The sequence below is a fragment of the Cupressus sempervirens genome, chromosome 9 (genome assembly GCF_028749045.1).
Source record: "Cupressus sempervirens isolate cs-2001-9-10 chromosome 9, ASM2874904v1, whole genome shotgun sequence".
NCBI lineage: Eukaryota > Viridiplantae > Streptophyta > Pinopsida > Cupressales > Cupressaceae > Cupressus > Cupressus sempervirens.
Window position 1 is genome coordinate 362339840 of NC_143126.1, and position 27302 is coordinate 362367141.

Sequence of the window (27302 nt, forward strand, 5' to 3'; positions counted from 1 at the left end):
CCTATGCCTCGGAGGATTCTATCAAAGAGATGCCACTTCAACTGGTGCACATCAATAGGTTAGTAGAAGATTGCTCAAACTTCCACAAACACACAAATAACCCCAATGATCCTTGGAGCTTTCCATATGGTCAAATGAATACCTAAGCATGCCTTAGGTTACTCAGCAACATATTAAACCAAAAAAAAGTGCAAAACCCTATTAGAGTTGCAATCCACAGGTTAATTTATACTTAGGTGCTTGGAAAAAGGCTACAAGAATTAGCCCTCCAAATGCACCAAAATTGAGATATTTTGAAAAATATCTTAACAACAGACAAAAAAAATCACCTTTCTAGATACTCTTTTTGTATTACTTGAATATTTTTTTAACTCTTAAGCCCCTAACTTGTCTATACATCTCAAGCACAATTTTAGGCTTAATTGAGGGTTTCAACGGTTTTGGTGTTGTTCAAGTTTTAAACCTCCTAAAACTCCTTATCAAAACTCCTCCTCTAGATTGGAGTTATCCCTTCCCATATACTTACTCACCAAATTTTTGGATTAAAGAATTAGACCTTTCAATCCACTCCAAATGCTCTTTTTCATATTTGTGATCTCTAACCACACATGGTTTTCTTGCCTAGGGGACTACACTAAAAATGCTTGTTGCACTTCCCATGGGCTATCATTTTCTATAAATAATTTAAAATGAGTCTAGTCCAATAGGGACATATATTTCATTAGGTGGGAGATGGCCCTAAGACCCCATTTTGTGCTAGCTACCTTGTTTAGAACAACAAACTACTAACTCACAAAATAATTTATTTGAACACACAAAACTCTCTTAAAAACACAAAAAAATAAAAAATAAATGAAGGAAAATATCCAATAACACTTCCAATACATAAAATGCTAAATATAATCCATACAAAGCATTGAAACACTCAAAACAAAGAAACTATTGTATATTTGGAATTGTTGATTTCAATTCGTACACTATCCTTTCTAATACTTCCAACCCTTGGAAAAAGTTCAATTTGGTATTAAATATAATTGGAATTTATGGTTCCAACTAACTAAGGTGGCTGAAGAAATCCCATGAATAAGTTTCTCTTCTTGCATAAAAGTTGCAAAAGTTGTCAACAACTATGCAAGAAAAAAAACATTTTTTGCAATTTTGCAAATTGTTTACTCAAACTTGCTCTACTTGCTACCAAAATTTCCAAAAGGCCTAAGATGGATCCCAAAAACCTAATAAGGACCCTAAAACACTTTCTTTCCTTATTTGGCCCTCAAAACCCAAAAAATGTTCTATTGAGCCAAATGAACACTTTTTGAGCAATACTATATTGTGGGACTCTTCAAATCTATTTAACCTCATGTTAGGACCAAGGTGATCCTATTATTACCCTAGTTATGTGTATAGCATCACTACAAGCCAAAATTAACAAGGAAGCCCTAGGTCTGCCCTTTAGCCTACCTAAGTGCTCCTGCACAACCTAAAGTCATACACTATACTTTCTTATTGAAATGAAATAGTAATGACAATCATGAAATTTTAGCCTTTTATACATGTTGAATGTACCTTTATCTAAAATTTACCAATATTTAAAGTCTCATAAATAACTTGTAACTTCCCTTGTGAAACTATAATAGCTGAAAGGTTTCACAATGATAGTTGTGTCCCTTCAAAAGGCTTACATCTTATATGTTTCTTTAACCACTCCAGGATTCAACTAAAAGGTTTCATACCTAAAACTTATGTACATCCCTTTAACAATGTCTTCTTAATCTTCAATCTTTTCCCCTACCCGATTTGATCAAAAGGTTCCATGCTTGTATTTTATGCACATCCCTTCAATGGTCTCCTCAATGTCTTCAACCAACTACTTTGTCTTGAAGGTCCCATAGCTATAACTCATGTATGCCCTCTCAAGAGTCTCCCCAAAATCTCTAGTATTCATACCTAAATATGTATATGAAACATACTTATCAGTATAAAGCCTATTTTTCTTCCTCCCTTTCTTTTCTTTTTGCATATGGTTTATGTATGATATTTTTTTGTTTAAGGAGAATAGATAACATTGATTATTATGTTCTTTATTTCTCATGCTCAGTTATTTCATTTTTCAAAAATTAGTTTTTCCTCTTCTATCATGTGTGGAAACAAGGATGAGGGACCTCAGGGTCTCCATCATGTTCAACACAACTAACTCCATACCAGGTAATGATAGAACCATTGATATCTTTCAATGTTTTATGTTCTTTGTTGAATGATCAAAATTCATTGCTCATTTGTATATTTTGGACATTCTTTCAAAAATATTTTAATTTTAAACAAAACTTTTTTTTTTATATATATATAGATACCACAACTTGTGTGGGATTAATACCATGTACTTTCCTTTAATAAAATGGAATATCTTTTTGTACATGCATCCTTTTTTATATTTTTACAAAACTTAAATCTTCTAAATATCTTGAAAACATGTTCACATCTATTTAATAATTCAACTCATCATGTGGCCATGTTAATTCTTGATTTTCTATGCTTAACCAACAATGAATATGTACCCAATCTAAACTTGTTTTCCCATAGGCAATAAGATTAGGAAAACTTAAGAAAAAGTTGCATATGTAGTGAAAATAGTTAATAGTATGGAAGTATCATGAAAAAAAGTAAATTCTAACAAATTAAAGATTTTATTTTTCAATACTCCCCCTAAAATAAAAAGAGATATTTGTAATACAATAGGATACATAAAAGGAAGTTTTACCTATAAATATATTAGCATTCAATTGGAAAAAGGTACCAAAGAAGGTAAAATATAGAATCTTATTTCCAAAAAATTAGACAACAAAATAGAAAGCTAGAAAGGGAAATGTTTAACTAAAGCTAGAATAATAATAATGATCTAAAGAAATTTTATCTATCATTCCTATATACTACATGTCATGTTTTCCACTTTGCAATGGAGTAAAAAATAGAAACCTAGATAGAAAGTTAAGGAAGTTCTTTTGGAAAGGTACTAAAGAGAAGAAGAAACATGCATTGATCAAATATGATGATATATTGAGACCTAAATAATTTGGAGGTCTAGGTAAAAATAATTGAAGTTGTAAAAATAAAGCTCTAGGAGAAAATTTGATCTAGAGAATGTATCAAGAAAAAGAAAGCAAATGGGGAATTTTTTAATTTCACAGTTTGAATAGTTTAGATCTTTTATCTTTGTTTAAAATTGGAAACCTTCCTAAAGGATAAAGAACCCATAATTTCATGATGCACCATCATCCCCTTATATCCAATTATCTTACTTGTGTCATTTTCCAAGGCCAAGATGCTCTATTTTGGGAAGATTCATGGGATGGGCTCCCTCCACTCGATAGCCTTAACCTACTAGATAATCTTAAAATTACTCAAATACTATAGGGACAACATGTAAGTGACTATAAAAATATAATTAATGATGACCAACATGGAAGTTGGAAGTGGAAATCTATTGAAGAGACAAATCTGTCAACTCAAGAAAAATAAGCTTATGAACAAATTCTTGAAAAAGACATATTAATCACCAAGATAGAGGGATACATTAGTTTGGGGTTCCTCAAAGATTGATAAATATAGTATCAAAAGAAGATATGAAATGATAATTAACTCTCGTCAATGGAAAAATATAGATATTCCCCTCAATATCTATTGGGATGTGAAAAATATTCCTAATGCAAGAATCTTTGTTTGGGAAGTTTTGCAAAAGAGAATCCTAATGACTGACAGGTTTACTAAGATCTACTTTGAAGGGCCCTCAAGATGTTCTTCATATGAAAATAAATCTGATATGGCTGATAACTTATTGTTCCAATGCCGCTTTACTAGAAATGTTGGTAATGATTATGCCAAAAGCTTAATTGAATAAGAATATTTCCTTACAACTTGAGGAATTTTCTAAATAATTGGACCATGTACACTCAGAAGTGTCCCACTCTAAACCCTTCTATCCAAAAGATTCCATGAGTTGGAATGTTTGGATGCTAGCTTAGAGCTCCCTATCCACAGAGTGCAAGAGAGTATATTTCAAGAATAAGAAGGCTCTCAGATGAGCCTTAGAGATACTCTTCTTGCTAGTAAACCATGCAGTGGGAGGTTCCAAAGACAAGATGAAAGAATGCACATGTCCTAAGAAGTTCCTCAAGGATGCAATGCAACTAAAGATTAAGCTAGCATGAATATGAAAAGTGCAGTTATTCTAAGCATGGATGAGAGTGTTACAATCCAACTATTAGATTATATGATTTAAGCTACATGTAAAAATGAAAGCTAAGCTAAGCTAAAATGCCATGGATTAGAGAATGTAGACAAGAAAGAGAAGTTCTCCACAAAGCTCCAAAGAAACCTGTTAGAAAACCTGCAGCATAACAATATTCAAAATGAGGATGGATCCATTTGAGGGGGAAATATCTCTCCCTTTTAAAGTTTTACAAATGGTAGAGATCAAGATGAAGATGGTGGATGATCAACGGTGGAATTTGAAAAGAGGAGTGATCCATGTGCACACACAAGTCAACCAATAGAATATAAGTTGACTTGTCACATAATACAAAAGTCTCACAAGCCTTTTCTTTTAATTGTAAAATAGAAAAAGGACTTTATGTGTGCACTTTAAGTGGGTTAGAAGAATGGGGTCTTTTATTTAATTAAAAGGGGACATGTTCTTTTAATCAAATAATGAACTTAGGATAGCATAGTCAAACTATAGGTTATAATCAAATAAATTGATTATTAGCAATTTAGTCTAGATAAATGATTAAATTAAATTAGCCAAAATGCTTAAATTAGCCAAAATGCTGAGAAGGGGGCTAATAGTCTAGATGACCATTTTTAGGTGATTACAGACCAAACATGGTTATTCTAGGGTCTACAAAAAAATTTCAAAATTATTTTCATCATTACTTCTATGGGAGATACGTAAGGAGAGAAATAGAAGAATATTTGCTAACAAAATAATAGATTTAACCTTGTTTCTCAGTAAAGTGGAAGCATCATTATAAAGCTGAAAAATAATAACCTCATAAAATTTTGGTAAGGAAGAAGGTTCTTTCTTTGAGTGGGATGCAAAAATGTGCAAAAACTAGTTTAAGCTTTCTAACCTTCCTTTGGTCTTCTCAAATTAAAATAAAAAATCTAGGGTGAATTGTAAATGGAAACTCACTGGAAGGACAAAAATTAATTCTAATGGGACCTCAAGAGGCAATCCATGTCCTTCTATATTAAGATGTATTATACATTCAGATAAAGGTTCTTGAAACCCTAAGGAGTGCTCTTTAATAATCTAGAAAAATTAGAGGCCTTAATCAAAGGTATAAACCTTATCTTGGGAATGGATACTAGAAAGTTAGTCATTGAAGGGAATTCACAAATTAATCTAAATGCCTCTAGGAAAAGTAATCCTATGTTAAAGATAGTTGATGGATGAATTTGAAGAAAATAGTATTAAACATAAATATCAAGAAGAAAATAAAGAAGAGAATACATTATCCAATAAAGGAGAAGATGGTAAATATTCTCTCCTAAAGAATAATTAATTCATTCAATATTAAACTTATAACCTTAAAAGTAATGCTCAAAGATCAATAATCTTATTATAATACAATCATACAAAATAATGGATCATATAAATACATAGATTAACATTCAAGAGGATTATAAAAATTACCATATTAAAGAAGGATATAAACTTTGAAGTATTTCCAATGCATAGATAATCCATCAATGGATAAAATGATATTAAATATTAAATCATTTTAATTCATTATAATGATGAATGTATAATTACAAATGATATAATTGTTGGAAATACCAATAGGAAAGTAAGTTTCGAGAGGAAGGGGGGAGGGAGTGGTGGTTTAGGAGAACCTAGCCATCATATAATTAAAATATATCATAATTGATTCTTTAATCATTTATGTTCATTCATATTTGTTTCAATGTCATTCTATGTAGTAGAATCCAATTGAACAGAAAAGTTGTAACAAAAATATAATGTTGTCAACATTTTCATAGTTAAGGTCCTAATTGGTTTAATATGTGAAAAATTATAAAATTATCCTTGAAAGGTTATTAAATGGTCATTTCAATATGTCTTTAATGCTTATGCAAAGTAATGGCATCACATTTGTCAAAATTCTCAAAAGTTGTCAAGAAGGTGAAGAGTTGCAAAGAAATGCAACTATGTAGAATTGCATTAAAGTTGTAGAAGGAAGTTGAAAGGTCATGGGTGGTATTTTTAAGGTCTAAAATTTCCAAGAAAAAATAAAATTAATTTTAAGGTTGAAACAAATTAGAACAGAAGGAATTAGTAACATTTGAAGCAAATTTAGGGTGATTCTAACTTGTTGTTTTGATTGACTTTCTAGTTCTCTTGTTATTTTTAGGATTTTTACATACATGAACAGCCTAAAAATGATGTGTTATTGATATGCGAGAGTATAAAAATGGATGTTCCTTCCATTTCTTTTGTTTTGAGTTTATTTTATGCAAATTTGAGAGAGTTATGAGCATTTTATGGCTAACAATTATTTTTCATATTTTCAAATTATAGTCATATTGAATCAACTTGTATGAATAATTAATCCTTGTTTCAAGGGATGAAAATTATATTTATGGAAAGAGGAATGAATATTATTTATAATGAAATTTATTTTTTACATTTTTGTTATGTTTTCTATAAGTTATGACCATTTTAGTGAAAAATGGTTTTTGACAAGCTTCAATGAAGTCACGAAAAATGGGTCTTGGTGTAGAAACCATAACTTTTGATTCAACTCTTGGATGTTTTTGATTTATGGATATGTTTTTGTAAACCTAATTTCACCTAATATGGATAGTTGGATTGAAGAAATAAAATTTGATCAAACTATTATAAATCTTTGTATGTAGGCCTATCTTGAATGGAAGAATTGAAATCGATGTTTTCAAGATTGATTTGTTATTTGGTGATGGATGATTGTCTTGGAAATATGTATTGATGAATCTAGATTATTGAATCAATTTTATTTTAAAAGGAGATAGATGAATTATTTGAGGGTTTTTGAAATTTTATGATGATACTTGCATTGGGGGGGTGTGAATCAACACTTAAAACTTTAACCTTCAAAACAATTCACCATACATCTCATAACTTTGCATGTAATTTGAAATAACTAACCATTCATCACATCCATAGAATAAAGTAAATAAAAAATAACACAATAGATTTTGGTTACCTAGAAACCCTCCAAGGAGAAGGTAAAAATGGCATGGGGATGACATGTAGTGCCTCTCCCATTTGACTTATGTAAGTCATCCTGATGGATGCAACCTTGTTGATCTTTTGTTGTGATGGGATCATGATTGTGACCCTGAGTGGTCTACACTGTCGAGGTGTTTGGATTTATGTTTCTGTATCAGTTGCTTTGATTATGCTTTTGACTAATCTATGAGATTATGATGTGATTTTTGGTTCATTGAGGTTTGTGCTAGTGGTTACCAAGATCAATGTGGTATCATGAGGTTGTTTCGTGATTACCTTGAGATGTGTGCAGAGATTGTACTGTGTACTTTTTACCATGCTACACTGGACTAGGTTCCTGTAGCAGTGATTAGTCATGTTTATGACTGTGTTTGCTTATGTGTTTTAAGTGCCCTTTTCTTGATTCTTTAAACAATCGTTATTTAATGTTTAAGTAATTAGAAATGGATTGTTCATGTTGAATTCTTTGGTTATGTGTTGCAAACGTTTACCTTGTTATATTTTGATCTGTGAGATATCTGTTACATATGTGATATTTTACATTTGAGACGACCCAAGGGTCAGGTGTTATACTTTGATTTCGGTATCATAGATTTTAGATTACTATGTTGTTCAGTTGATCTTATTACATGATGATGCCATTTTGAGATGACAACGTGTTTTATGATGATATCTGGTTATCTGGTATTTGGACATACCTCTGATTATGTTATATGATGGATTTAATGCTATGGTTATTTACTCCATTCCTGCGTTGTATGCATTATGTGAACATGAGTGATGTAAATAGATTATTTTAATATAAATTAATAAATGGTTAAATTAGGTGATTTAATGCATTTATTGCTTCAGCTATGTTATTATATGCAATTGCACTTGATCGTGTTGTTTAGTGTGCAAGATTTATATCCTTGGCAGTGGCACATGGAGTTAGTGATTCAACCTTTCTTATTTTACCAACGTCATCCTGGTATGGTTGATGTATCCTTAATTAAATGTTTAATTTAAACCTTTCGGTGATTATTAAATCTGAACTCATTTGCATTATGTGATTTGACTAGTGAGAGTGTTTGTGCATTTAGAGTTTCGCATTGTCGTGAAAGTTGTTAAGGAGATTTCTATGTTTTGGGTTTTTGGGCTTTTAAATTATTTTATTTTAATTTTTGGCAACCTTGCCATAGATGAATTCCTATTTATAGGAATAGCATATTTTCATTTGGGTCGATTTGGGGTTTAACTAGGTTGGCTAGTTATTTTCCCTAATCGATTATTCACTCAAAAAGTGAATAAATATCCAAAAACGAATTTAATTCCTCACTTCTCAGTTTTGAATTAGAAAGTTGGAGAGTAAAACCCAAAATCCTCTTCATGAGGATTTATTGTTTTGTTCATTGTGGGAGCTACAGGCATGGGATCATCGCGAGGTTGGGCTCATTGGATCCAACATGGGGAAACCTTGGATTGCCGCAATTTTCAGCTACTTCAGCAAGATATTTATTTCATGGTTCAGATTCCCATTTTGCCCTTTTGGCTATGAGGTAGGGCTTTCCTGTTTTATTGTTTCTGCTCTGTTTCTGCATCTATTTTTGGTAGCTATTTTTTTGGAGGCTAAGAACTAGTGTTCCCATCCATTTCTGTATGTTAGTTCTACCTGGTTGGGTGGGCATGAACATTTCCCTATTTTTCAGGATGAGGGTTTGGGGTTTTACACCATTATGCTAGTCATTTTTACATATGGTGTCTGAATTTGATTATTTATGGATTTTTGGGTTGTTTGTGCCCAAAGACCAAATGGGTTTTTATTTTGTAGTTTTTCCAAAACTTAGGGTTTTTACCTCATTTTGCGTGCCACCTTGTTTTCTCAAGTTTTCTTGGCACAATGTGGGTCGTGGACCTTAATGATCTATTTGGATATCAGTCATACCATTATAGCACTTTAATGTTGCATTGGGATGCATGTTGCATTCATACTCTTGATGTTGTGTTCAGTTGAGTTATTTTATACCTGGTGTTATTATTTCTTTTAGACCTTTTCTTTTGTTTCATGAATGTTAGGATTCATGTAGAATCCATGCTTTCAGATTGAGGTCGGTTGAGTGAGTTCATGATGTTTGGTCTTGTTGCATCATTGGGATTCTTGTAGAATCCATACTCTTGGATTGCGGCCAGTTGAGTGATTTTATGATGTATGGTTCTATTGGCTTTGGGATTCATGTAGAATCCATCCTCTTGAGTTACTTTCAGTTGGGTGTTTTATTTTGCATTTTTTTATCATCCTATCCTTGTGTTGTGATCTTCATGATGGTGGTGCACCACACATGAGTACGTGCATGTACATTTATTGGGTGACTTGCTAGGCTCAATTTTTCATGGTACTTTCGAAAGTTATGATTATTGGGATTGGGATGGGAGTATGCATGCCCACGAGCACTTACCATAGGATGAGCATGGGTAGGGTACGGTAGCATATGGAGGGGGCTTCTATCTCACAGCCTGGTGACCTCAGCCCCATAGGGTTGGTAGAGGAAGTTTTAAATGAGTGATAATTAAAAAAAAAAGAGTGACTAGTAATAACACTTAAGATAATAAAATGTGTGTGCAGGGCCCTCGGTTGAGGAGTTGAAACACACGATCTGAGCTTGGGCTTTTTGATGCCAAGTGACTCTCCATGATGTCAACCCCTAATTACTAGCCTATTGAGTGTCTGACCAGGACCTGTACTCCTTGCATTGTCTTAGGTTCTTGGTTGCAGCCATCAAACTATCTGGTGTGAGTGCTAGCCTTGGATGTTGTGCTTTATGTGTGTTTTTGGTTGGATCATTCTCTCCATCAGCACGACGAGTGTGGACCTATGGGTTCTACATGATTGGAAGGCATAGCTACCTTCACCACTACTAGGGACTAGTGTATATAGATGGTCTTTTGTCCTAGTGTGACCGTTGCTAGATGTTTACACTTGATACTTTGAGTTTCAGAGTATGCTTTCTTGTGATTTATGCTTTCATTGGAATGCTTGGATATCATGTTTAGATGATGTTAGTTTACTTGTTGCATTTCCATATTATGATGTTTAGCATATGATTAGATGATGTGAATTGTTGTAGTAGCATATCTATTGCTTATTGATGTTTAGCATGTGATAGGTGATGTTATCTACTATAGGATTATCTTATGCTTTTCTAATAGCATGTTGGATTCCTTATGCATATTTTTTTGCATGTTTTAGTAGTGACGTCCCTATTACAACAGTACTAATGATTTGGTTGATAACTTGGGATGTTACGCATAGGGGATGGCTAGGATCCATGATGGTCTTATGATGCTATTGACAGTTGGGAGGAACCACGTACTTAATTTGGTTATTTTGTAATTGTGATATTATCTTTGTACATTGCGATGTTTCTTATGTTCACTAAGATATTGCTTTTAGTACGTTCTTTTTTGCTATAGTTTTTAGATGGATAAATGTATCTCCTTCTTCATCTTGGCATCTCGTTGATTATGCACTCGAGTGTTCACTCCTCAATCTATGTGGATTCGGTACTCCTCGATGTGGAGGTTTTTATCTATGTTTTAGCTTGTTGTTTGTCCTTAGAGTTATTTTGCTTTTTCCTAGGCAACCATGTGTCAGCATGGTGTGATACAATATAGTGCCGCACACCCATTTGAGGAATAACATACGATACTTTAAAGTATCACACACCCTCAGAAGAAATGTCGTATGATACACTTCCAGTATCGCATGCTCTTTGGAGAAGTATCGCCCAACCCCTGATTGTGTTGCCCTCCTTCTAGAGAATGTCACACAACACTGGTAAAGTATCACATAGTGCTGATAAAGTGCCACATAGTTTTTATGAAACCTGTGTGGGGGATAGTGAGCACTTTTTGGTCTAATCCAAAATTTTCAGGGATGGTTCGGGGTACCCTCTTAGGTGTTCTTCAATCCCTTGGTGGCGTAATTTGAATTTTAGTTGTGTCTTTTCATAGGTCATTCTTCAGGGCTTAAAATATATCATTTAAGTATAAGTTTATACTTAAGATATATTTTAATATATGTGACGAATCTTTTGAGATAGGTTTCAAACCTCTCGAAGATAAGATAAAGCTTTTAGGAAATTTCAGGGCTTCAAGATTTCAGGTTTAGCCAAATTTTTGGATTTTGCATTTTACCCTAGCTTGGTGTTTCGTTGATGAGTGGTTGTTTCTTGAGCCCTCATCTTGTTTGTGGTGGTTGTTGGCTTTTATTCACATGTGTTAGTTTGGTAGTAGCATTCAAAGATCTGTTGGTTGTCGAGATTGTGATGAAGTCTTCCGTTGTGATCTTTGTGATCCCTGTATGATGTTGTCATGTGCATTCATACTTGTAAAAAAATTCTTGGCTTGTATTTTATCCTTGTTTCCAAGGATCTCCAGGTAGGGCATTACATGACACCCACAAATCTTCACTACTATAGTTGTAAAGTGTGGCCTATTATAGCTACAAAGTGTTGATCATAAGCTATAATCTACCTTATGAGGGGTCTACCCTATTAAAGGCTTACAATATTGTTAGGTCTCACCTTGACTAGATGATTTCAAACTCACAATTAAGTAAGCACTATGTTAAGAGATTTATAGTAGCTCATTAGGACTACTCTGATAAGAGATTTAATCTACATCACCTATTAGAAGGATTCATCACCTAATCCTTTGGTTAGTACCTTATTGCTTGATTTTAGATATCCTCTTTAGTATTTAATCCTAGATCCTCCTACTCACATCTATCCTTTCACTGCTTACTACTTGTCTCTATTACTCTTAGACTAATTATGCTTTGCATAACTCTATCATAGCCATTATAGCCACAATGAATATTCTATAACCTCTTAGAATTTTTCTCCTTTGATAAAATTATTAGGGTTTACCTTCCTTAAATAAGCATCGGTGGAGATGGGCTAGGTCAAAATCAATGACTATGATTGATCCTTATTGCCACCTTAAGCTTCCCTAAATTTGATTGGTTGCATGTATTTCATAGATATTTTTAATATGAATTCATACACATCTCTTATAATTGTAAATTCATGATTATGTTGGCCAAAAAATATTTACATAGGTGTTTGTGCCATAAGAAACATCTATCATTCACTTTTCACTCAACATCAATAGGCTATGATGCTCAACCTTCAATATGCTTTGAATGTTGTAACTCATCTTTTGTCAAACTTGGCACTTCTTGTTACTCAACACTTGAATCACTTAGCATGTACAAATTGCTCGACATTGGAGTGATTTGATACATATTATCTGCTTGGGACACACTAGTACTTGACATTGACTAATCACATTACTCGACATCTACTATCTAAAAAATTATGCTCGATATGTTTTGATCACTTGTCTTGCACTTATTTCTCTTCTTGCTCTGATCAATCGACATGCACATTCTTTGCTAAATAATGACTAAGTATTTTTTCACTACCTTGTCAAAACCAAAACGAGATCAACAATCTCCCCCTTTGACATGAGTGGAAAAAACACTTTGTCATGGCATATACTTCCTTATTTTGTACATAAGTCAGCCAATGTATATTCATTGTTTGGATTCTATATAAAACTTTCAAAATTTTGCATTAATATCAAAAAAAAAAATCTATCTTCCATACCTTATTACTCCCCCTAAGTAAATACTTTGTTTCTATTTTTGCTTCTATTACTCATGCTGAGTAGATATCTTCCTTGACAAACATTTTCTTCAATATCTCATAATCCCCCTTTTTTGACACTTATGTCATGTGGGTTGTACACTTATAGTGTGTTTTTCCAAAAATGGCTTGTGTAGCTCCAAAATGATCTTCAAAGCTATATCCTTATCTACTACCACATGTAGATATTGAACTTGTATTTCTAGTTGGGCAACAAGGTCAACCAAGCCTTCATGTGTAGAAAGATGAGAATCTTTCTTTAATAATGTTTCTACATAGGCTAGTTCCTTGTGCAATGATTCCATGTGAGGTGTAAACATGGACTAGATACTAATTAGAGTGGATCTAATATTAGCATCTTGTGCTTGTAGTTTTGGAATCCTACTCTAAGTGACAATAACATCTAAAAATGTAATTAACTATTACTAGGATATTATTTTAGTGTAGTACCCATGAGTCACAAATCTCCTTGCAACTGGTCAATAGCCCATTGTGTTTCCTTAGTAAATATATCTACATTGCATAGATTCGTGTATAGAGAAAAAAATTTCTTTAACACCTTTTTTACACCTTCCATCTTGGTTGTTAGATTAACCTTTCTAAGTGTAATAGCACTAGATATCTTTTCCAGAACCTTTGTATGAAACTTTATTTTAGACCATTATAATAATTTTACATTTGTGTCTAGGTCTTCATCCTTAATCTTTTTCACAATGTTGAAAAGTTTCTTAATAATAGGATTATCTTCATTTATAACTGGGAGACTAAAAAAATCAATGAATATATCTTTGATTTTATGCAACACTTGCTTCTGATTATGTTCCCTCCTTAAGATTTTGTTGGCAATATGTCCAATCAATCAAATAAGGAAAGTACTATGGTTTTCATTAATGGAAACATATTTGTTTTGCAAATTAGTCATGTTCATTGATGAAGGAAAATTATCCAAGTATCAGACAACATCACAATACCATGATAGATTTGATGATAGCCAAATATTCCCTTGGAATATTCTATTGTATAGTTGACCAGGGATGCATGACATCATATTGATGATGTACACCAGTGCGCATGTCTATAGGATCAACTGAGTCCAAGTTATGAAGGAATTAGTAATGCAATAATGACATAGTGTAGAACAGAGCATATGAATAGAATGTGTTAAACAACTTCATTTATTATTTTGAATTACCATTTGTTAATGAGTTGACTCTAAGAATGTTATGTGAGCTAACTAAGGTAGAATTTACCAATATGTTTGGTATAAGTAAAGGATTTTATTTGCAAAGTTAGCATGGAAGTGTGAAAAACATATAATCAGTGATTGTGAACTTGGTATGATCTTGTGAAATGAGAGTAACAAGTGAATGCAATACTATGACATATGATGTGAAGCATTGTTATTCAAGATATAATGTAGATTGATAAGTGCATAGTCACTCTTTTATGAAGAATTGTTAGTCAGAAGATTTATGAAGCACAACAAGTATCTTAGTATTGTACATATACTTATTTTTCTTGAAGATCTTATTGTATAGCTGCATGTTAGAGTAGTGGGCTCTTCTTACACACATTTGTATATGATCCACCAATTTCTAATAGGGTTGAGGCTTCTAACAAGGCCTAGTCTCCTAATAGGGACTCAAGACACTATAAATTCTTCATAGACTCCTAATAGGGTCAATATCCTTAATTGGATCCTTTATATAGTTAATCATCTAGTGGGTTTCATCCCCAGTAGGGTTTTCCCTTGGCTAGGGTTTCCCTAGTTAACAAAATATGGTGTTATGATCTCTCTTTGTGTATGGTTGTTTATTTTGATTGGTTTACTTTCTTATGCATGAGGTAAAGTAATTAATAATATCCAATTGTTGGAAAAAAGATTGAAAATATTGATTCACCCCCCCTCTTAGTATTATATATTTCTAACAATTGGTATTAGAGCTTGGTTATTCAGAAGAGGCTTAATAGCTTGAATAAGATCCTTGTGGATATGGAACAATCGAAGAAAAATCTTGAAGAAGCACTTGAACAAATTAATCTCCTTACTGATGAAAGAGATGGCCTTAAAGATATATATAAGGATGTAAAAGCCTACATTGGTGAATTAAAAGGCAAAATAGATGACCTAAAGCAGAAAGGACCTAATAATTAGACTAGTGATGATGACATTAAAGATCTAAAGAAAGAAAATGAAATCCTAAAACATGAGTTAAAGATAGTTGAACTTAAGTTGAGTCTTAAGAAAAATGGAGGAAAGAATGACTCTGAAATTAAAGCTAAAAATGTAGATCTAATATCCCAGTCAAGCAAGGTAACATCTAAATTGGAATCTATTAACATAGAATATGTAGAATTAGAAAAATAAAACACCATTGTGGAAGGTGAGTTGGTACAAACCAAACATAAACTTGAGAAATTATATACCATTAGTGATAAGATTGAAGAACAAATATGTGCACAAAGACCTAGTTATGACAAGACTAGACTTGTATTCATTCTTGGACAATCCACTAAGAAATCTATTGAGGGAAAAGAATCTAATACTCCTAAGGTCAATAAGGATCTAAGTAAGATAGGTGATAATATAAGGACAAAGAGAATGTCACTCATTCTAAGAAAGATAAAGAATCTAATCAATATATGGACAACAAACGAAAGGAATCTTGTGCCTAGTGTGATGAACCTGAAGACACTAAAGTTGATTGCAAAGATAAGTCCTTCAAACCTATTTCAAAGTTTTATTGTCATAATTTTCATGGATATGGTCATTATGTAGTAGCTTGTAAGAAACCTAAATTTGATAGTAATAATGTAAATAGTAGGATATATAGGAACACTAACCATGCAGAAAATATAAGAAGATCTCATAGTACTGAAATTGGAGAAAGAAGACAAATTGTTTCCTACAGATGCAACAATATTTTACACACTACAAGGAATTTTAGAGCACCTGACGAATAATAGAATGAGAAGAAAAGAAATGTACCTATATGTCAGTTATGTAATAACTTTGGACACATAGTGAAGTTTTATAGAATGGACAAAAGAGACCTAAACAAGAATCAAAATTACAGAAGGAACAATAGAAGAAATGATATGAAGGAGCAGAAAAATTAATTAAAGGAAACATTTATCAAGGAAAAGGAACTAGGATGCTCTCATAAATTTCTAGAAGATGTAATTGACAAGATAATGAAGTCACTTATTGTTTGTGACTCCTCTTACCAAAATTAAGCATTCCTAGTGAAATAGAGTATCAATTATTGATAACTGATGTTAGAGTAAGTATCAAAGGTTACGTAGTTGACAGTGTGTAGTAGACATTAAAAGAAGTCTACAATGATGTGTGCTTTACCTGATAAGATTAGGATAAGGATATGTAAGAAGAATAACCTCTCTATTGCACAAAGATAGTATACTGAGCTAGTGACATACATGTATTTAATGTGTAGTACAGATTGTGAAAGATTTAAAGGATGCAAATTGATTTGCATACATCATTTTTTTGTGTGAAGTCTAAATGCGAGATCAAAGAAAGATTTAAAGAATTAAAGAGGCCTACAATTATTCAAAGTTGCTGAAAATCCTAATACATAAAATTGAGGTATTTTTTGAATTTTTGAACATAATCTTTCAAGAATGGCACGACGAGAAGTTTTTATTGTAAGCAATAGACCTAGGTACAATTTCAAGAAACACCCATTTGTTTCTTTGCTTGATGACCCTATTGGGGCATTTTCACAAGTTTCAAAGAATATTCTTAATGTTGAGGATATATTCATTTCAAGATTGAAAGCATAGGTGATTCAGAGATTCATAAGGAATTAGAAAAAAATGTGCAAAAATGACTTGTCATTGAAACCTAAATGTAGATACCTAGAATGACTTAACCTAGTTAAGCATATGTTCTACATAGATTTTGACAATAAAAAATGGACAAGGATAATTCTAAGGAGAGTACATGATGATTTCTATGGTTGGGAGATTCTATCAATTTATTGACAATCACCTAATTCAAAAGGTCACAGGTTTGAGAAATGAAGGATGTAATCTAGTAAACATTAAGAATGTGTGAAACATAGTTGAGACAAATCTCAATACATATTTTGATGGCAGAAACATGAAATTCAACACCATTCAAGATGATGGAGTGAAACTCGTTTATAAGATTTTGGGATATAAGTACAATCATGGATATATCTAATTCTTGCAGGATTTCTTCATGCAACTTACTTGGTAGTAAGAGGTGAAGAGGTTAATATGTGACATTATCTAAACACAGCTGTTGGATAACATATCTAGAATCAAGAAATCAAGAAGTGCAGTCTTTAGTTTTGAATCCCTATTGACTCATATATTTTTCTATGCTACTAAGAAGTTCCATAGAATCACAAATTAGAATGAAAGTGAGTGCGCAATGTAGTTAATCACTTGAGCATATAGATCAAGACCTGAAATAGTCAAAGACACTTGATATTGGTAGAATAATGAAGTCTTTCCAAGTTGAAATGAAACAAAGGTATAGGATACCTCCTATACTAGTAGAAAAATATAAGGATGAATTGTGTTTTATGGTTGAAACTGATTTCACTTGCATGGAAGTTGTAGTTCCTTAGGTAAAGTTCATCGAACCTATGGAATATGAGATGAGTGAGGAGTTAATTGAAGGGTATGTGCAAATAATCGTTCACTCAGAAGTTGATTATGAATTTCCTAGATGGGGGACATATTTTGAGAAACTGAGAGAAGTTAAGACTAGTCAAATAATGAAGGGTTCCAAGAAAAAAGTGGAAAAAGTAATTGATTCTATTTTGAAAGAATCTGGGATGACTAGGAAAGAATTTGTTGAGGTAAAAGGGATAGCCATGGAAATGAAGGCCAGTGACCAATCTTAGCTTTTGACCCCTACACCCATTACAGTGGGAGGACCTACTGAAGAGGTCATAGTTTCCCAGACAAGTGTGCAGACACCTTTTATGCCTTACGCAGTAGTTGCACAACAACAACCTCCAAGGAATCCAATAAAGAATGAAGAAGCATCAGCTAAAAGGAAGTCTACAAAGTCTAAAAGGACTGAAACTCCTCCTAAGAAGAGAGTGAAGTAGACTACAAGTGGTCCAAGCAAGAGAAGAAGAACCTTTAGTTCTTCTGATTCTGAAGAAGAAAATAGTGATAGACTAGTTGAACCAGCTGATCAAGAAGCAAAGACATCAGCAAGGCAAAAAGCATGGAAGCCAAAGGTAGAGAATCTTAACATGAAAATCATTAATGGAAATAATTTTTTATAGTTGAATAAGTACTATGATTTGTATAATAATATTAATAGAAGATAGCTAGAAAATGTAGTAGTTAGGAATATGGTCCTAAAAGATAAAAAGTTTGACAATATAAGAGGTCAGATACCTGAAGATTTGTAAAATAGATTGCTAAATAGAAAGAGTAGAGTTGTAGAGGAAGATAAGAAAATAATAATTAATATGGTGAAAAAGTTATGTTTTGTAAATAATGAGGAAGAAATAGTAGTTATTCTAAAAGGTATTGCACCTTCGTTAAGAAATAAAAAGAGATTCATTCTCCTCATGGGAGGAAATTATGAAGAAGTTAATAAGGAAACACAAAAGGCTATAGTCACATTTATCTCTACTATACCTAAGGAAAGTGCATAGCTAGAGAAGGCAAGCCAGGAAAGTGCACAGTCAGAAAAGGAAATCCAGACATTAAGGAGTGTATGTAGACAAAGGAAGCAAGTCCCACCCTATAGTTTTGAGAAACCAACTAAAACACCTATTTCTAGTGATTCACCACATATCACCATTGTCAGTGAATCTGTGCAAATAGGTAACACCAAGGTGACAGTTGATAGAATAGAGGATCCATTCAAGGATCTTGGTGCCAGTATTGTTGGCAATATTGTGGATTATAATAGCTCATCTAATGAAGTAGAAGATCAAGATCCAAAGGAAGAAGATGTACCTTCTAGAAAGAAAATTGAGCCTAGCAGTGAAGCAACTAATTTGAATGTACCCTTGACACTAGTAGCAGTAACACCATCCATGCCACCTACTTAAGTAGCAATGGACCCAACAACAATAGCTTAGTTAGATGAAGAAGATGAAGCACAAAATCTCTTATCCTCTTTGAAAAAATTTCTTGAAAAGAAGAAATTAATTAAGTCCATTGAAAAGACTTTGATTTCAGTATTGGATAGAATGGAAAAGAAGGTGAGCCTTATTGAAACACCTACAAACATTCAATAGTGTACAACAATATTGTGTAAAGCTTTTGATAATGAGTTCAAAATACTCACTAATGTGGCTACAATTCAAGCACAAATAGAGTATGATGGTAAACTCCTTAATAATATGTGCACAAATATAAGGAATGATATAGAAACTTTGAATGAATGCATTAAGGCATTAAGATAGAGTATTGAAGAAGGAAAAAAAAATTATGCTAAGTGTAACTTGGCATACATCAATCTTCAAAGTTTTGATGAGAAAATCAAAGAGAAGGTAATTGAGCTTTAGACGCTCACTGATAACTTTTTGAGAAAAAATCAAAAGTTAGTAAACATTGAGCATGCAATGCAAGCTATTCATGATAGCATCAAGGATTTACGACAAGAGAAGGAGAATGTTCTGAAAAGATTTACTCTTTTGAGAGATCACTTATCTCCACAATTAATATTGCTAGAAAATTAGTTGGAGGAATGCTTGGTAGCAAAGTCCTTATATGAAAAATTTGTGGCAATAGATCTAAACGCAACAGAGTTAGCCACATATTCCTTATGTGCACTAATTAGTGTATCTAATCACTGAAAGATAGTTGGAAGAAACACCTTGCATAGTTGAAGACCAACTTCAGTGATTTTTTTTCCAAGTTTTGATGTAGCTATGAAATTTTGATAGACTTTTTGCGACATCTTTGTCATTGATGTCAAAGGAGGAGTTATATGGAAAATTGTAACTAATCATAAAAGGAAACATAAGGCTATTTATTTATATATATGTATGTATGTATGTATGTACGTATGTGTATATATATGTATATATACATATACATATACATATACATATACACATACATACATATATGCATACATACATATATAGTAGTAATATTTTATTGTAATTTGTAAGGGGGAGCAATAAGTTGTAATCAGAGTTATAAGGGATGTAATCCTCTTAAAACATGAATACAATACTTTTACTATGTTATGTTTATTTGTTTTGTTTGGTATGACAACATGTTTGGGACTTAGGCAATTTTCACAAAATGTTGCCATCAATGCCAAAGGGAGAGATTGTTGGCAATATGTCCAATTAATCAAATAAGGTAAGTAACATGGTTGTCATTTATGACAACGTATTTTTTTTGTGAATTAGTCATGTTAATTGATGAAGGAAAATTGTCTAAGTATCAGACAACATCACAATAACATGACAGATTTGATGATAGGGGAATATTACCTTACAATATTCTCTTGTGTAGTTAACCAAGGATGCATGAAATCATATTGATGATGTACACCAATGTGCATGTCCATTCAATCAATTGAGTCCAAGTAATGAAGGAATTAGTAATGCAGTAATGACATAGTGTATAATTGAGCATATCAGTAGAATTTTTTAAACGACTTGATTTATTATTTTGAATTACCATTTCTTAATGAGCCAACTCTAAGATTGTTATGTGATCCAACTAAGGAAAAATTTACCAATATGTTTGGTGTAAGTAAAGGACTTCATTTGTGAAGTTAGCATGGAAGTGTGAAAAAGATATAATCAGTGATGGTGAACTTGGTATGATCTTGGGAAATGAGAGTAACAAGTGAATGTGATACTATGACATATGATACAAAGCATTGTTATGCAAGATATCATGTAAATTGATATGTGTGTAGTCACTCTTGTATGAAGAATTGTTAGTCATAAGATTTGTGAAGCACAATAAGTATCTCAGTATTGTATGTATACTTATTTTATTGAAGATCTTATTGTATAGTTGCATGTTAGAGTAATGAGCTCTTCTTGCAAACATTTGTATATGATCCACCAAATCCTAATAGGGTTGAAGCAACTCCTAATAGGGTTGAGGCTTTTGACAAGGCCCAATCTCCTAACAAGAGCTCAAGACACTATACATTCTTCTTAGACTCCTAATAGGGTCAATATCCTTAACCCGATCCTTTATATAGTGAATCATCTAGTGGGTTTCATCCCCACCGGGGTTTTCCCTTGGCCAAGGTTTCCCTAGTTAACAAATTATGGTGTTATGATCTCTTTGTGTGTGGTTGTTTATTCTAATTGGTTTACTTTCTTATGCATGTGGTAAAGTAATTAATAATATCCAATTGTGGGCAAAAAGATTGAAAATAATGATTCACACCCCCCCCCCCTCAATATTATCTATTTATAATAGATTTCTTGCCTATTCTTCCTTTGTAGAGAATCTTGAAGAATACTCATTTGTTCAATAATGATTGTTGATAGATCAAAATTGGGTAATTAAATCACTTTGACATCCTCAAATGATGTAGCATTAGAACTCTTGGGTGTGTTGGAACTCACCCTTGATATTTGCAATGGGTTGTCCTATGTACTTGGCCTCTGAAGAGCTTGACTATTGATTGAACATGTAGAAACTAACAAAGTAACCAGTGTCTATATGGAAATTTTCTCCTCAAGTGTAGAAGTTAACTTTTCCTCTTTAGTCTTTTCTCCCTCTTTCTATACTACACCTTGTGATGGTGGAGGGGGTATAGGACTTGCTTCCTAACCCTTGTTCTCTTCAGTCCCATGCTTGTTAATAATTAGTAAGGCAAGTAAACCTTAACTATTGAGTCTTGAAAATGATGTAGCTCCTAGTTGTGCCTCTACCTCTTTCATCTATATGATAACTATAGGAATTTTAGATTGTGTCTATGTAGTGTCATCTTTCTTTTCAAGGTTTACACATTGATCTTTTTGTAGATCACATGTCTCTTTCTCCTTTACCTCTACAGCTAGTGGGGTCATATTTGGTGTAGCTTGTTAGTTCTCCCTTGTAGATGCAATTTCTACCTTCTTTAATTTATCTATCATACCAATATTGGACTACTACATGGAATATATACATTGGTAAAATCTTGCTATAGCTTCTTCAAATTATCATTAGTCAAATGATTTATGTTTTGAGATGTATTATTAGGAACATCCTTGATAATAACTGAGTCTATTAACTCTCCTAGTCTCCATGTAGGGGACTGACACTTGATAATGGTACATCTTGTACATCCTATTGTTCTTCCTTTGACATTTCTCCTATTTCCCTCATAATACCTTCCTTGACTGGATCCTCTTTTGTAGTATCTACTACTTCTTTCACACCTTTCTCCTTAATAACTTTTGTGGATAACCCATCAATTGATTTCTAAAGAAATGTGCTCTTGGTTACCACATCTTCTACTCCCTTATTTAGAATATTAAATACTCTATATTTGGGAGAAAATTTCCCTTTTTTTATCTCCATTACTTATGCAATCATCTTCTTATCTAAAACAAACATAACTTGGGCTAATGTAGCCTCCTTTACTTTCCTTTTAGTAGTTAAACTAAATTGCCACTTTTTCTCAACTCTATCATGTAGACTCTTTGGTATGGAGTTGAAAATCTCTAGGGGGGTAGTCTTAAAAGTTACCATCATATCATATATGACCTCCTCTATATTATTTTTATCTACACTTCCTAGATTATCAAAATCTATGTGTGAAACCTAACAAATATGCATTGGTCTTAATATTTTCAAACAAATTGTCAATGTCAGATGAAGGATTGTGGCTTACCACTCTGAATTGACTATTGTCATTTGATTCATTCCTTTTTTCATTTTATTCCTCTTTAGACTTGTATTTCCTCCTCAATCTCTTGAAAGGATTTTGGGTAGGTTAGCTCAACTCTACTATGGTGCTTTCTCTTTTGTTTTTGGGCTTTGTAACTTCTCTTGCCTATGCAGTGGATACCCTTATGCTTGACCTTGTTAAAGGTACAATTGGCTTTTGTTGTAACTACTTCACAATATTCTATGGTTTCTCCACTACCTATTTCTTTTTTTCCCTCTTATTCTCAGTAACCTTAGGTTCTTCCTCGACTTCTTCTACCTTGACACCTTCTTCCTTAGCATCTTCATCTTCACTCGAGCCTTGAGTGAGCTTAAGAGGTCATTGAAATTTTTCCTCTACTTTTTCCTCTTATTCTTCTTCTTCTTCTTCTTCTTCCTCATTCGTAGCTTCTCCAAAATTCTCTTTTAACTTCTTTACAATCTTATTCTTTTTCCTTATGATAGAGGCAATATGAAAGTTAATAGTTATTCTAGACTTTGCCTCTTCATAATTGCCAAAGCATGTAGCATCCTTTCAAATTTCCTTATCCAATAGTGTAGTAATAGTTGTTGAAGCCTCATCAACATTAATTTCATATGGAAAGGGTCTCAACCATCTAACCCTAGGTATAGTTTCCTATACATAGGTGTAGTTAGCATCCACTAGAAAATAAATATCAATTTGTAGTGTTGTTCTAGAAGTGTTGCAGGTATCCTTAACCTTTGCTTCATTGAATTATTGAAATCCTTAAATAAATTATCATAATAGAATTAAAATTATCTCCTAATTGTTCAATGAACTCTATTATCTAGTGTGTGATAGGTCTATTTGTCTTCCACACAACTCTACCAAAAGTGGGAAAAGTATTTTGCACAAAGAAGAATATACACATGATGAGTGAGCAAAACTTACATGATGCACTTTTGTCCTTTCTAATGGATTCTAGATTCTCTAAGAGTTTTTGAAGCTACAACTTAGCTAGGTAGTAGGAATGATCACATTTCACAATCTTGTAGCCTAGGTCAACTGCCATACAGGAAACACTATTTAGTCAACTCAACTGAAAGAACTTGTGTGCTATAACTCACACTAAAAACTCTATAAAGGGATATAAGATTGTATCAATTGACATCTCTCACTTGTTCCACATGGCTCTAGTGTTTTTCTCAATGAATTCCTTCACATCACTTCTCATACTGTTTGGTCTATCTAGGGTAGGGTGCCTTGATACTCATGTACAATTCTCTTTGAAATTATAGTAGGCCCGTTCTCTAGCCATATCTGATTGGCATGTATGTGGCTCAATACAATCTTAATTTTCACTCAATTTTGAAAACTTAAGGAAAATCTAGGGCACACATCAACCCTTTCTTCTTGACAATTTTTTTCTCCTCCTTTTGTCACATAAATTTTGGTAGGTTTCCCTAATCTACATGTCTCCAACATCTCACATCCTAAACCCTAAAAACCTTTGTGGTATCATGAATAATGTACCAAATGGATCTCCCTTATATGAAATCTCAAAAATTACACAAAATGAGAGTTGTCTAACATATTGCTAATTAACTAAATATTGAAAACTTTCTTCCCCTCTTTTCTAACTGTGGCTAAAGAGCTAGCTACTATATTTGACTCACTAGGGTTTGCAAAAATAAAACATCATAACTCAACACAAGATAAATACCTCTCAAATTTGATGAATGATGTCAAGTTGTAGAATCTGGTTCACAAACATTTGAATCTCCTTTTTTTTATCACCTTCCTGCTCTTCATACTCTTCAAACTCTAGTAGGTACAAATGAGTCAAAAATCATTTATATAACCCTTCAAATTTGGCATTAATTTCTTATTGCTTACATAGTTGTAAACTCAACTACCATAGGATTTTCAACATGCTTAGCTAACATAGAGAGCTTGGCTTTCACTACCATATCTCCATTACTCGGCTATAGCTACAATTGCTTTCATTCTTTGGAAAAATTGTAATTCTTTTCATGCTCGGTAAGAACATAGAAAATGACAAAATGGTAGATTTTATCTTAGTTTTAAGCACTTCATTACATCTTGATTCATGCATATATAATCTTTTTAAATCTTAGATATTTGGAACTAATGCATAATATAATTTTTTAAGTGTCAATTCCACACATACCTTTGATTTCCTAGTTGGGTGTGATTTGATCACTTGATCCATTGGATGAAGTGACCTCATCTATATTTTTTATACTATAATATTCCTTCTTTTTCTATGTATTATTCATCTATTTCTTTACCTTTTTTGCATCAAGCTTTCTTTACCTCTACTAAATTCATTTCTTGGTATAGGTGACTGAGTTGGATAGTTTTTTCTAACATGACCAGTCTAAGACAACTAAAGCATAGAATCTCATTCAACCATTTTTTGTAGTTACCTCTGAAGTGTGTCCTAATACAATTTTTAGGGATATGGCCATACTCTTGATAATAGTGATAACGATACCTTGTATTTTAATCCCAATCATAAGAGTTTCCATTATGGTATACCTTTGTCTATTTGTTTGATGTCCACTTGGATTTGGATTTGCATTCATATGCCTTGTGTTGACACTTCTGAAAATTATAACAATACCCTTCAATTCTTTGAGTGTTGGTGGTCTTGCTCCTATATTCATGTGCTTGATGTATTTCTTGTAGTTGTAATAATGTTCCTTGAATTTTTGCTTAGGATTCTAATTTTTGGTGTTGCTCCTACAAACATTTTTTGTGTGACTCAATTTTCCATAGTGATGACAAGTGGGCTTGATGTTCTTTCCCTTATTGTTCCCTTTTTCACCACTTTTAGATGATTCTCCTTTCTTAGTAGTGTCATTGTTTTATCTTGGTGTTTCTATCATATTTTCAAAGTACTTGAAGGATTCACTAGGCTTGTTAAGCTTTTCTTTCTCATTCTTCAATTCATTCTGTAGGTATTCCATGTTTCCAAATTTGTAATCTCAGTGTCTTTCCTATTGAATTCTTGATTTTCAATCATTAGTCAATTCATCATATCTAATTGAATGCTTGATAATCTTTACATGTCTGATGACTTTTCCTCAAGTCTATTAGCTAGTAGTCTTTTGTCTTCTTCAATCATGGGTCTATCTTCTTCAACTTTCTTTTTCAATTTTTTTGTCTCACACAACAATATTAATTGTGCTTCTTGTTCTATTTTTAGATTCTTGACTTCTTCACTTAGGGCATTATTCTTTTCCATCAGATCTACAATTTTTACATCAAACTCTTATGAGTTTCTATCCTCAAATGATCTAGTTCTATAATTTTTACATCAAACTCTTATGAGTCTATTAGCTAGTAGTCTTTTGTCTCCTTCAATCATGGCTCTATCTTCTTCAACTTTCCTTTTCACTTTAGTTGTCTCACAAAACAATATTAATTGTGCTTCTTGTTCTATTTTTAGATTCCTAACTTCTTCACTTAGGGCATTATTCTTTTCCATTAGATCTACAATTTTTACATCAAACTCTTATGAGTTTCTATCCTCAAATGATCTAGTAGTGTCTACTTCTTGATATTGAGTGTCATCTTGTTAAATAGCTATCACTTTTCTTCTCTTTAGTGAATGCTACAATTCATCTCTTTCTTCCTTGAGTTGATGTAGGACAAGTTGTATTTCAATCTTCTATTTCTCAATAGTCTTTCCCAACTTGTATACTTCCATCTTTAAGATCTTATCTCTAAAGATGTCAAAATTTCCTTCATGAGAACAAAGCTCTGATACCAATTGTTGTAAATACCAATGGGAAAGTAACAACACTTAAAACTTTAACCTTAAAAATGATTCACCATAAATCCATCTCATAACTTTGCATGCAGACTGAAATAACTAACCATTAATGACATCCATAGCATAAAGTAAATAACACACAATAGAAAAGATTTTGGTTACCTAGAAACCCTCCAAGGAAAAGGTAAAATTGGGGTAGGGATGACATCCATAAATCTTCACTATTACAATTGTAAAGTGTGGCCTATTATGGCTACAAAGTGTTGATCATAAGCTATGATCTACCCTGTAAGGGGTATGCCCTATTAAAGGCTTGCAAGTCTATTAGATCTCACCTTGACTAAAGGATTTCAAATGCACAATTAAGTAAGCACTTTGTTCAGAGATTTATAATAACCTATTAGGACTACTCTATTAACATATTTACTCTACATCACCTATTAGAATAATTCAACACCCGATCCTTTAATTAACACCTTACTACTTGATGGTAGACCTCCTCTTTACTATTTAATCCTTGCTCCTCTTGATCACATCTATCCTTTCACTACTTGCTGCTTGTCTCTATTCCTTTTAGACTGATCTTGTGTTGCGTAACTTTGTCATAGCCATCATAAATTCTCTCTAACCTCTTAGAATTTGTCTCCTCGCACATGGATAAAATTCTTGGGGTTTACCTTCCTTAAATAAGCATTGGTGGAGATAGGCTGGGTCAAAATAAAT